At 42.5% G+C, this 11,452-nt stretch overlaps 1 long non-coding RNA gene across 1 annotated transcript; it reads right to left on the reverse strand.

Annotated features, from left to right (window-relative positions):
- Nucleotides 1–5,856: 5,856 nt before the first annotated feature.
- On the reverse strand, nucleotides 5,857–10,499 carry LOC117526768. Its single transcript, XR_004565344.1, has 3 exons — nucleotides 10,361–10,499; nucleotides 8,332–8,336; nucleotides 5,857–5,867 (listed from the first exon to the last, which is right to left on the reverse strand). It is a non-coding gene; the product is annotated as an uncharacterized LOC117526768 (long non-coding RNA).
- Between the last annotated feature and the right edge of the window lie 953 nt (nucleotides 10,500–11,452).

Here is an 11,452-nt window from a genome sequence, read left to right on the forward strand (position 1 = left end):
ATTCCCCTCAGAGCCCGTGTCCACCAGTGCTGGGGCCTTCAGGGTCGAATCCTCAAACAGGATCGTGACTGGGAGTCGTGTAGCAATGTGGGTGTGTCCCACGTGAATATTTTGGCCCACCCCTGGCCCAGTCTCTAGGGGCGGGCGTTGGAGTTTAACCGCTCGGGGCAGTCGTTTGCGAGATGCTCACTCGAGCCACAAACATAACAGGCTCTGTGGGCCCGCCTCCTTTGTGCTCCAGGTGCCCTAAATGTTGCCCTGCTTGTGTCCATAGCTTCGTCAGCAGGGGGAGCCATAGGCGCACGGAGCGCAGGAACAGAGGAGCGTGGGGAGGGCGGAGCTCGATCGGACCCGGAAGGGAGAGGGACGACGCGTGCCTGGCCACGCCCTTCGCCTCGTTCCCGACGGCGTTCTTCTAACCAGTTGTCGAGTCGTATAACTAGATCGATGAGCCCATCTAAATCCCGCGGTTCGTCCTTAGCCACCAGGTGCTCTTTTAGGACCAGTGACAGTCCGTTTACAAAGGCAGCGCGGAGGGCAGTGCTATTCCAGCCGGATCTCGCCGCCGCGATGCGGAAGGCGACTGCATAGGCAGCTGCGCTCCGACGCCCCTGTCTTATTGACAGTAGTGCGGTTGAAGCGGACTCTCCTCTATTGGGATGATCGAACACCGTTCTGAGCTCCCGTACAAACCCATCGTATGTGTGAAGGAGCCGTGAGTTCTGCTCCCAGAGCGCTGTAGCCCAAGCGCGTGCCTCCCCGCGAAGCAGATTTCTCACATAAGCTACTTTGCTAGCATCAGTCGCGTACATCACGGGACGCTGTGCGAAGACGAGCGAACACTGCATCAGAAAGTCCGCGCACGTCTCCACACAGCCTCCGTACGGCTCTGGAGGGCTTATGTATGCTTCTGGGGACGGAGGAAGGGACCGTTGAACGACCAGTGGAACGTCACTTTCGCGCGCAGGGTCCTCGGGAGGGAGAGCCGCAGCGGCGCCCGAAGGGCGCGCCTCCACTTGTGCGGCGAGAGCCTCCACCCTGCGGTTCAGGAGAACGTGCTGCTCGGTCATTAAGTCGATCTGAGAGGTGAAAGCGGTGAGAATCCGCTGCAACTCACCGATTACCCCTCCCGAAGCCTCCGCCGCGCCTTGGTCTTCCATTGGCCGTTCAACAGCCGGTTGACGCCCCTCGGGGTCCATGACGCTGGCCGAGATATCCTGTTGTGAAAGTGTTGGAACACGGACCCACAACAGGGGGCGCAATGAACGGACAATGGAGAAAGTAAATAACAAGTTTTACTGTTGTGAAAATGCACAACCAATACAACAATTGACAATTTGGGTTTACACCGAATTCCACTGGTGTCGTGTGGGCAGGCTCGAAGGTAGGAGACGTCCGTCCAAGTCGAGCCGGAACCACCCAGATTTCCCCTGCCACCGAACCCTGGAAATACTGGAACCGCCAAGTCCCGAATTCCCAGGTGGCCACTGCCTCCGCTCGTCGGATCCGGTACTGCTGGCAAGAGAACAAACACACAGGTGTGGATGCGGCTGCACCCAGTACACAGAGAGGGAAGAAGCTGACTCCACCTCACGTCAATACTGCAGAAAGGTGAGTACTTCTCCAAGCAATTTAGCTCACAATAATCAGCTGTCCTGCAAAGGTTTAACAAATCTTTTAGCCAGTTAATCAGAATATTAATGCAGAGAACGTTACCTTTAACGTAAGGCGATATCTCGGCACTGAGGTGGAGACGCCGTCCTCCTGATATACCTCTGTGCTGAGTGGAACAGCTGAGTCTGGTGATGGGTGACAGCTGTCACCCAGGCTACTCCCATTAGGCGGCAGCGCCCTCTGGTGCCTGGAGCCCGCACTCCAGGCAGGGCGCCCTCTGGTGGTGGTGGGCCAGCAGTACCTCCTCTTCAGCGGCCCACACAACAGAATACACCACAAAGACAAGATATTTAATGTTCAAACTGATAAACTTTGTTGTTTTTGTGCAAATATTTGCTCATTTTGTAATGGATGCCTGCAACACATTTCAAAAAAGTTGGGACGGGGCAGCAAAAGACTGGAAAAGTTGATGAATGCTCCAAGAACACCTAATTGGAAACGTGAATGTCAGGATTGGGCATAAGAGGAACATCCCCAAAAGGCTCAGCCATTCACAAGCAAAGATGGGGCGAGGATCACCACTATGTGAACAACTGCGTGAAAAAATAGTTCAACAGTTTAAGAACAATGTTTCTCAACTTTCAATTGCAAGGAATTTCGGGATTCCATCATCTACAGTCCATAATATAATCAGAAGATTCAGAGAATCTGGAGAACTTTCTAGATGTAAGCAGCAAGACCGAAAACCAACACTGAATGCCTGTGACCTTTGATCCCTCAGGCGGCACTGCATTAAAAACCAACATCATTGTGTAAAGGACCTTACCGCATGGGCTCACGAACACTTCAGAAAACCATTGTCAGTTAACACAGTTTGTCGCTACATCACAAGTGCAAGTTAAAGCTCTCCCATGCAAAGCAAAAGCCATATATCAACAACATCCAGAAACGCTTCTGTCTTCTCTGGACCTGAGCTCATTTGAAATGGACAGACACAAAGTGAAAAAGTGTGCTGTGGTCTGATGAGTACAAATTTCAAATTGTTTTTGGACATCATGGACGTCGTGTCCTCCGGACAAAAGAGGAAAAAGACCATCCAGATTGTTACCAGCGCAAAGTTCAAAAGCCAGCTTCTGTGACGGTATGGGGGTGTGTTAGTGCCCATGGCATGGGCTGCTTACACTTACACATCTGTGATGGCACCATCAATGCTGACAGGTACATCCATGTTTTGGAGCAACACATGCTGACATCCAAGCAACGTCTTTTTCAGGGACGCCCCTGCTTATTTCAGCAAGACAATGCCAAGCCACATTCTGCACGTGTTACAACAGCGTGGCTTTGTAGTAAAAGAGTGCAGGTACTAGATTGGCCTACCTGCAGTCCAGACCTGTTGCCCATTGAAAATGTGTGGGGCATTATGAAACGCAAAAACGACAACGGAGACCCCGGACTGTTGAACAACTGAAGTCATACATCAAGCAAGAATGGGAAAGAATTCCACCTACAAAGAATTCCAAAAAGAATTCCACCTACAAAGCTTCAACAATTAGTGTCCCCAGTTCCAAAATGCTTATTGAGTGTTGTTAGAAGGAAAGGTGATGTAACACAGTGGTAAACATACCACTGTCTCAGCTTTTTTGAAATGTGTTGCAGTCATCCATTTCAAAATGAGCAAATATTTGCACAAAAACAAAGTTTATCAGTTTGAACATTAAATATCTTGTCTTTGTGGTGTATTCAATTGAATATAGGCTGAAGAGGATTTGTAAATCATTGTATTCTGTTTTTATTTAGATTTTACACAACGTCCCAACTTAATTGGAATTGGGGTTGCAAAACAAAGGCTCTCTAAACAGCAACTATTTTATTATTTTTTAAAAAGCTACTTAATTTTATATTTTAACAATAAATGAATGGATCATTAAAAATGTCCATGAAGGTAGAAGCCCTGTCCCATTTGCACAATTTCAAAATATTTACAATCACTATTCAAATTCATATTTTAGAAATTATTCTGTCCTGATCACAACATTAAAGGCAATCATATATTCTGATGTAATTACAAACTGAAATGACTCAATTAAAAAAAAATGATTTCATCATGAAGTTTATGTCACATAATTTACAATCACACTGCAGTCATTGTTAAATAATCTCCTCCTGAATTTATAATAAACATTTGTATTTATTTACAGTGTCTATTTTTCTGGTTGAAATGAGATATGAATAATCTATCAGACTTAAAAATGTACACATTTCCATGCTTTTTTATTTGTCTAAAAATAAATGTCCAAGGTTCCTTATGTTAAACAAGAAATCATCTAATTTGAGATAAAAGGTAAGTTATGGTTTTAATTTGCAGATGAAGAACGGTTTCTAAAGAATCTTTTATTTTTTTTACTGCTTTAATTACAAGTGTTCTAAACTTTTTTACAGTAATCAGAAATTAATTTTAAGGTTAAAAAAGGATATTCTATAGAAAACTGCTGTGTATAAATGTTTTTGTTATTTTATATTATATTTTATATTTATATTATATTTTATAAATGTTATTTTCATGTTGTAATGTAATTTCTGTGACACGTTTCTACAGTGCAGAAACCACTGATCCGTATATACAGATCAGTGGTTTCTGGACTGCAGTCTTCCGTGTTTTGGCCTGATGCCTCATTTCTATTGGACAGCGTGAAGCTACGTCACAGCGCACAGCAGCTAAAGTTGGATTGGGTTGAACTTTGACTGCGGCAGCTTGACGACAAGCAGCAACGCGCACTCCGGGCGAAGCGTCGCTTTAGCTCTGTCTTTGTCAAAAATGCGAAGTCCCTTTAGTTGTGAACAAAACAAGACATCTGAAGGTATATTGGGCTCTGGAAAACAGTGATGGATATTTTTCACCTTTTTTTTATTTTAAGGATTAAAAACTAACCAGCACAAATATTTTCTGAATTTACTGATTATGAAAATAATTGTTTGTTGCACCTGCCATCTGTCTGCCACCTGCTGGACATCTCAGATTGGATATCTTATCATATGTGCATTGTGGAAATTAGGAGCAGGTGTAGTTGAAGTTGCCTGTAGGTTGAAATGATCTTTATGGGTTTTTTGCATTTCAAAAGCAGGTCAAGACAAACAGTTAATATCTACGAAGATGTAAATTACAGCACAGATCTGGACAATTAGTGCTCTATTTGTAATGTATATATGAATGTAATGTATGTATGAACTGCTTCTTCTCAAGGTTTGAGGCAACTTCTCTACCCTCACACATAAACATCCCTGCTACAGACCAGAGGGTTCTGAGTGTTCAGGAACATGAAGTGAGGAATGTGTTTAGAGCTGTCAACCCAAGGAAAGCCACAGACTGATAGCACAGCATATAAAAGCCAACCTCCCTCCATCATTTGATATCCATCAGTTTGCATATAGACGAAATAGATCCACTGAGGATGCCATAAATACAGCCCTTTACACAGTTTTATAGCACCTGGAATGAAGTCACACGTATGCCCGGATGCTGTTCGTTGATTATAGTTCAGCATTCAATACTGTCATTCCAGACATTCTTATCAGGAAACTGCTCTCTGTTCCTGGATCCTGGACTTCCTTACACACCGTCCCCAGTCTGTTAAACTTGGTTCTCATTTTTCCTCTTCACTGACTCTCAGCACGAGCTCCCCTCAAGGCTGTGTGCTAAGCCCTCTGCTGTATTCCTTATATACATTTGACTGCACGTCTGCTTCCACAGCCAACACAATAATTAAGTTTGCAGACGATACAACTGTCACTGGCCTCATCTCAGGGGGGGATGAGACATCATATCGCAAGGAAGTCCAAGGTCTGACAATGTGGTGCTCTGCGAACAACCTCAACTTGAACATAAACAAAACAAAAGAATTGATAATAGACTTCAGGAAGAACAGGATCAATTACTTGCCCCTCTTTATAAAAGGTGACTCAGTGGAAATTGTTCAAAGCTCTAAATTTTTGGGTATACACATCACAAACACACTCTCTTGGACAGTGCACACAACTGATTTAATCAAGAAGGCATCGCAACGCCTTCACTTTCTCAGAATCCTAAGGAAACATCATCTCAGCAGAGCAGTAATGAAGTCCTTCTACCACGCTGTCATCGAGAACATGTTGACCTACGGAGTCACAGTCTGGTATGCAGCTTGTACAGCAGCAGAAAGAAGGACTCTACAAAGGATGGTGGAAACAGCACAGAAGATTATTGGCTGTCCTCTTCCCTCCCTGGAAGAAGTCGCAGGTGCTCGATACCTTTCCAGAGCCAAAAACATTTTAAAAGACTCTTCACATCCTGGACAAAAAATATTTAACCTTTGCCCTCAGGCAGGCGGTACAGAGCCATAAAAACACATACGAATAGACTTTTGAATAGTTTTTACCCTAGAGCCATACAACATTTAAATAAATTACAATTACACTGACAACATTGGGACAATACAGAGCAGGGACTGTGCAATAATTTTTTTTTTTTAACCTATTAGTTTTACTATGTTTAATCATGTATTGATATTTAAGGCTGTATTATTTATTGCGACTGTTATTATTGTGTTGAGTGTGTGTGGGTGTGTGTCATCATGTGTGTGTGTGTGTCTGCGATGGGTATGTGTGTGTGTGTGTGTGTTGCTATGCCACTGTGATGAGTCTCTGGTAATTTCGTTGTATTACTTGTACAATGACAATAAAGCCTATTACTATTACTATTATTCAGTGCCAGACTACTTTGAAATACAGCTCAGCAGACAAGGTTCAGGATGAATCTCTGCTGTGCATGAAGCTGCTTCACAAGCTGAGATCATGCAAATATTCAGTAAACATCAGTCCTGCACCTTCTTCACCCCAGGATGCTGTTTTTTTTTTTTTACTAAAAGACCCGAGCCTCGTTCAGACGCGCACTTACGCACACACGTGATGTTTGTCCATTGATCCATTTAAAACGTGATTTTAAAACATGCCTGATTTCAATGTAAATGCATAAATCAGGTGATCTGGGCGTGTGTGAGCTGTCGGGTGTGGTGCAGGAATGAATCGCGGGATGTTTTTGAATAATTGTCAGAAAGGAGACGAGAGAACTTACTGCGCGGCGCGTCGTGGTGCAGCCCGTGGATCCGACCGTGGGTCTGTCTGTGGACGCGCGCTGCGTGCTGATGCGTGATTCGCGCTGGCGGCTGCGTGCTCGCAGCGCGACACGTTCATCTGACCCGAGCGCGTGAGGAAACCGCGCGAGCGCGAGCGCGTGTGCGTGGATCTGGCACCACAGGAGTGGAAATAAAAGTCTGAACAGCCTCAAAACACGCGTAATGCCTTTTTGTGTCTATCTGCACATAGAAAAAAAATAAAACATTACAAAGTGCAGTAACAGGACATAATGATTAGAACATTCACCATATTATACTTCAAATACAACACTTACTTCATCAAATTTAAGATGATGCACCTGTGGATGAATTGGTTCAACTCAACCTGGTTTGAGGACATCAGATACTTTTTTTGCTTTTGGTTAAACTCTAATAATTCAAGCATATAAAGTTTGTTTAAAATGGTTAAAATGGCCTTGGTTGATTTATGTTATATTAACTAATTAAAATAGCCTCTTTCACAAATGCATTGCAACTACAGCGTGTCTCGTCATTAACTAGATCATAACACAAATGCTGGAATTGGCTGGACCCCACACCAACTCTGAGCTATAGGCCGAGTAAGTGGACGTGCTGATGACATTTGTATCACCCGACAAGCACCAGCACAAAAGGAATCAAATGTCTGAGGTTGTAAAAGAAGGGTCAGTGGCCAGTGATGCTCACAAAAATGTTAAACTTTGAAGTCGATATGATTTGGGAACTGCGAACACGAACATTGACAGACAAATTCAAGGATTGGCAAGAAGTTCCAGGCCTTGTACAGAAGGTAGAGCAGGTTGCTGATTGGCTTGCCAATATGAAGACCTTGGACAAGACAATCAACTTTGTTTTAGTCCACTCAGCTGCAATTGGGTCCTGGCCTTGGCAGGGGGAAGTAACCTGCGACAGACTGGCGTCCTGTCCGGGGGGGTCAATAGACTCTCATCCGGACCAGTGGGCCTCAGGGCTTATATAGGACTTCATTCTTACCTTCTATTCTGTGCAGTATGTGAAGTGGACAAATTGAGACAATTTTGTACTCCACAAACCGAACACCATATTTCCAAGAGCATCTTTGGAATAGAACTCCAAGCCAATGTCTCAACTGCCCAGGAACCTTGAAAATGATTTTCTTTAAAATGATGTGTGTGTGTGTGTGTGTGTGTGTGTGTGTGTGTGTGTGTGTGTGTGTGTGTGTGTGTGTGTGTGTGTGTGTGTGTGTGTGTGTGTGTGTGTGTGTGTGTGTGTCAGAATTGTAGGATGCAAAACTCAGTCAGCCAATTTCTTTTTGAATGGAGAAAAAAGCATTTCAAAATGTGATTTTACAGGAAAACATTTTTGAAAATGAAGAAAATGAACAGATTTCCATGAATAAAATGAAAATGGTATGTTTAGGTTCTTCAATATAGTGCATCCGGAAGGTATTCACAGCACTTCAGTTTTTCCACATTATGTTATGTTACAGCCTCATTCCAAAATGGATGAAATTCATTCAAGAACCAATGGTCACTCTGTCAGAGCTCCAGGATTCCTCTATGGAGAGAGGAGAACCTTCCAGAACGACAACCATCTCTGCGGCAATCCACCAATCAGGCCTGTATGGTAGAGTGGCCAGATGGAAACTACTCTTTACTAAAAGCACATGGGAACCCACCTGAAGTTTATCAAAAGGCACCTGAAGGACTCTCAGACCATGAGGAACACAATTCTCTGGTCTCATGAGACAAATATTGAACTCTTTGGCGTCAATGGCAGGTGTCATGTTTGGAAGAACCCAGGCATCATCCCTACAGTGAAGCATGGTGGTGGCAGCATCATGCTGTGGGGATGTTTTTCAGCAGCAGGAACTGGGAGACTAGTCAGGATTGAGGGAAAAGATGAATGCAGCAATGTACACAGACATCCTGGATGAAAACCTGCTCCAGAGCGCTCTTGACCTCTGACTGGGGCAATGGATCATCTTTCAGCAGGACAATGACCCTAAACACAGCCAAGATATCAAATGAGTGGCTTCAGGACAACTCTGTGAATGTCCTTGAGTGGTCCAGCCAGAGCCCAGACCTGAATCCAGTTGAACATCTCTGGAGAGATCTGAAAATGTCGGTGCACCGATGCTCCCCATCCAGCCTGATGGAGCTTGACATGTGCTGCAAAGAGGAATGGACAAAACTGCCCAAAGATAGGTGCTCCAAGGTTATGGCATCATATTCAAGCAGACCTGCCAAAGCTGCATCAACAAAGTACCGAGCAAAGAGTGTGAATGTGATTTCTTAGTTTTTTATTTTTAAGAAATTTGCAAAAAAAAAACAAAAAAAACTTTTTTCATGTTGTCATTATGGGGTGTTGTGAGTAGAATTTTGAAGGAAAATGTGAATTTACTCTATTTTGGAATAAGGCTGTAACATAAAATGTGGAAAAAGTGAAGCGCTGTGAATACTTTCTGGATGAACAGTGTATATATAGACAGAGAGAGAGAGAGAGAAAGAAAGAGAGAGAGAAAGAGAGAGAGAGAGAGAGAGAGAGAGAGAGAGTGTGATGTGGAGAGAATGGGAAGAAGGAGCCAGGCTTGTTTGAAGATTTAGATCAACCTTTTCATGGCGAGAGGCCCCATGCTGTGTTTCTCTTTAGCTGTGCCTCACTGTATGAATTCATTACGCCTTTTGGAAAGCATTTGTTCAAAAATCACCACCGAGCCCCCCTGCCGACCCATCAATTGGGCCTACATTTATTATTTTGACCTTTCCTTTGCAGGGAGTGACATCAAAGTATATACTGCAGTTGTTGTTGCTTGGGAGACGGAGGTGTCACCCTCACAGTGTGAGCGGCAGACCAGAAGAGAGACGGCGTCTGGGTCAGCAAAATAAAACCAGGCCTGTTCGTGTCGGTGACCCCGGAGTCATGTGCAAAAATCTTAGGCAAAAATCTTTTCAAAATTTATCTTAGTTGATAAACTAAAGCTGCTGCAACAATAATGAAAAGTGTCAAGTTATGATAAAGGGTGCTAAACAAATTAAATATCTGATGAGACTATATTTTACTTTTAAAACTTAATAATTTGGGTCTTGTAGACCATCATGTTGTTCAGTTCGCTGTTCATTTTATTATTATTTTATATATTTGATTATCATCATCTGTTTATTGCTTTTGTAGAATTGGACTGTAAGCCTACAAAGTATAGTTTTTAATTCAGATTTCTTACTTTCCTCAATTAAACTGACAAAATGTCCTATAACATTTGATTTATTTGTATTTTATTTTTCTAAGCAATTTCTGCCTCTCATATTTGTTGTTTTACTGACATGCTAATGAACAAAATATAAACATGCACACACACACACACACACACACACACACAGTAGGAGCTCCTACTTGACACTTGCCTCAAGTGTCCTTGGTCCCACTGTGAAGAGGGTTTGCCGGGAGAGATCTCAGTATGAGGACGTTTCAGTGGAAACGAACCCCAGCTAAAAACTCCACAAAGCAAATATGAAAACGTCTAAAAATGAGAAATTGTACTGGCCGGATGTCTCCCAGGATAAAAAAGTCCCTAAATCACGCCTAGGCACCAGGGTGTGTGAGGAGAGCAATGATGCAACTTCTTCCAGTGCTGTGGGGAATGATCTCTCCTGCAGCAGCACTCAGCTGGATAATCCACCAGATCAGCATAGTTCTGATCCTGGACTCCGCAACAACAGCCTCAAAGGGCCAAAAGAAATTTACAAAACTACACCACTGTAAATTGGAACATTGAATTGATGAACATTGGAACATTGAAGAAAAAGATCTTAAACTGCTTCACTTACTCAAGGCATGAAAAGTGGGGCAGGAGGAAAAAGGCAGTATTTGAGGCTCGGAAAAAAGAAGCGGATTTACCAACGGAAACGAAAGAAGCCACCACAACTGTAAAACACACATTTGTACACAAACAGGCTGAGAACATCTGTGTTTGCATCCCTTCCTAAGAGTGAACAAAATTCTCTATTTCATCTTCAATATCAGCACATTTCCAAAAAAGAAATATTGTACAAAGTGTTGTTTAAATGTATGTCAAAATTCACATTTCTATATTGTGAATCGTTAATAATTAAGGGGACATAATTACATAGCTTGACAAGTGTGTCACAATCTAAATCTTTTAATTAAAGTTAATACAAAATTTATATTGTTGTTGATGTAGAAATTCATTACTACAAATTTGAACACCTTTAAAACTGTCTTTAGATATTATAGAATACAAAGAATTTTAAAGTGCTTTAAAAGTCCATTTGTTGAGTGGTTTTATTTTGCAAAGTAACTTTATTTTTGAAGGCCACTGGACAGCAAAAGTGAAATAAATGCTGGAGTCAATGTTCAGAAAAGTACAATAGATGAAGTCTTTGTTGCTCTATCACACTGACGTTTTTATATCATAAAGTGTGCATGCACTCTAAAAAAGTAACTGCTGTCTCAATGAGAAAAATTGATGTAACAATTTGCATAGCTTTTTAAAAGTTATTTCAACTTAGTTATTTCAACTTACAACTGAGTTAATGCCACAAGACTTCTCTAGTTAAGTTGAAATAACTTTAGTGAAGTTGAAATAACTTTTAAAAATCTATACAAATTGTTACATCACTTTTTCCTCATTGAGGCAGCGGTTCATTTTTTTTTAGTGTGTATCGTTCATTGATGCGAGAGCTGTGTGAGTG

The sequence above is a fragment of the Thalassophryne amazonica genome, chromosome 15 (assembly GCF_902500255.1).
Source record: "Thalassophryne amazonica chromosome 15, fThaAma1.1, whole genome shotgun sequence".
Classification (NCBI taxonomy): Eukaryota; Metazoa; Chordata; class Actinopteri; order Batrachoidiformes; family Batrachoididae; genus Thalassophryne; species Thalassophryne amazonica.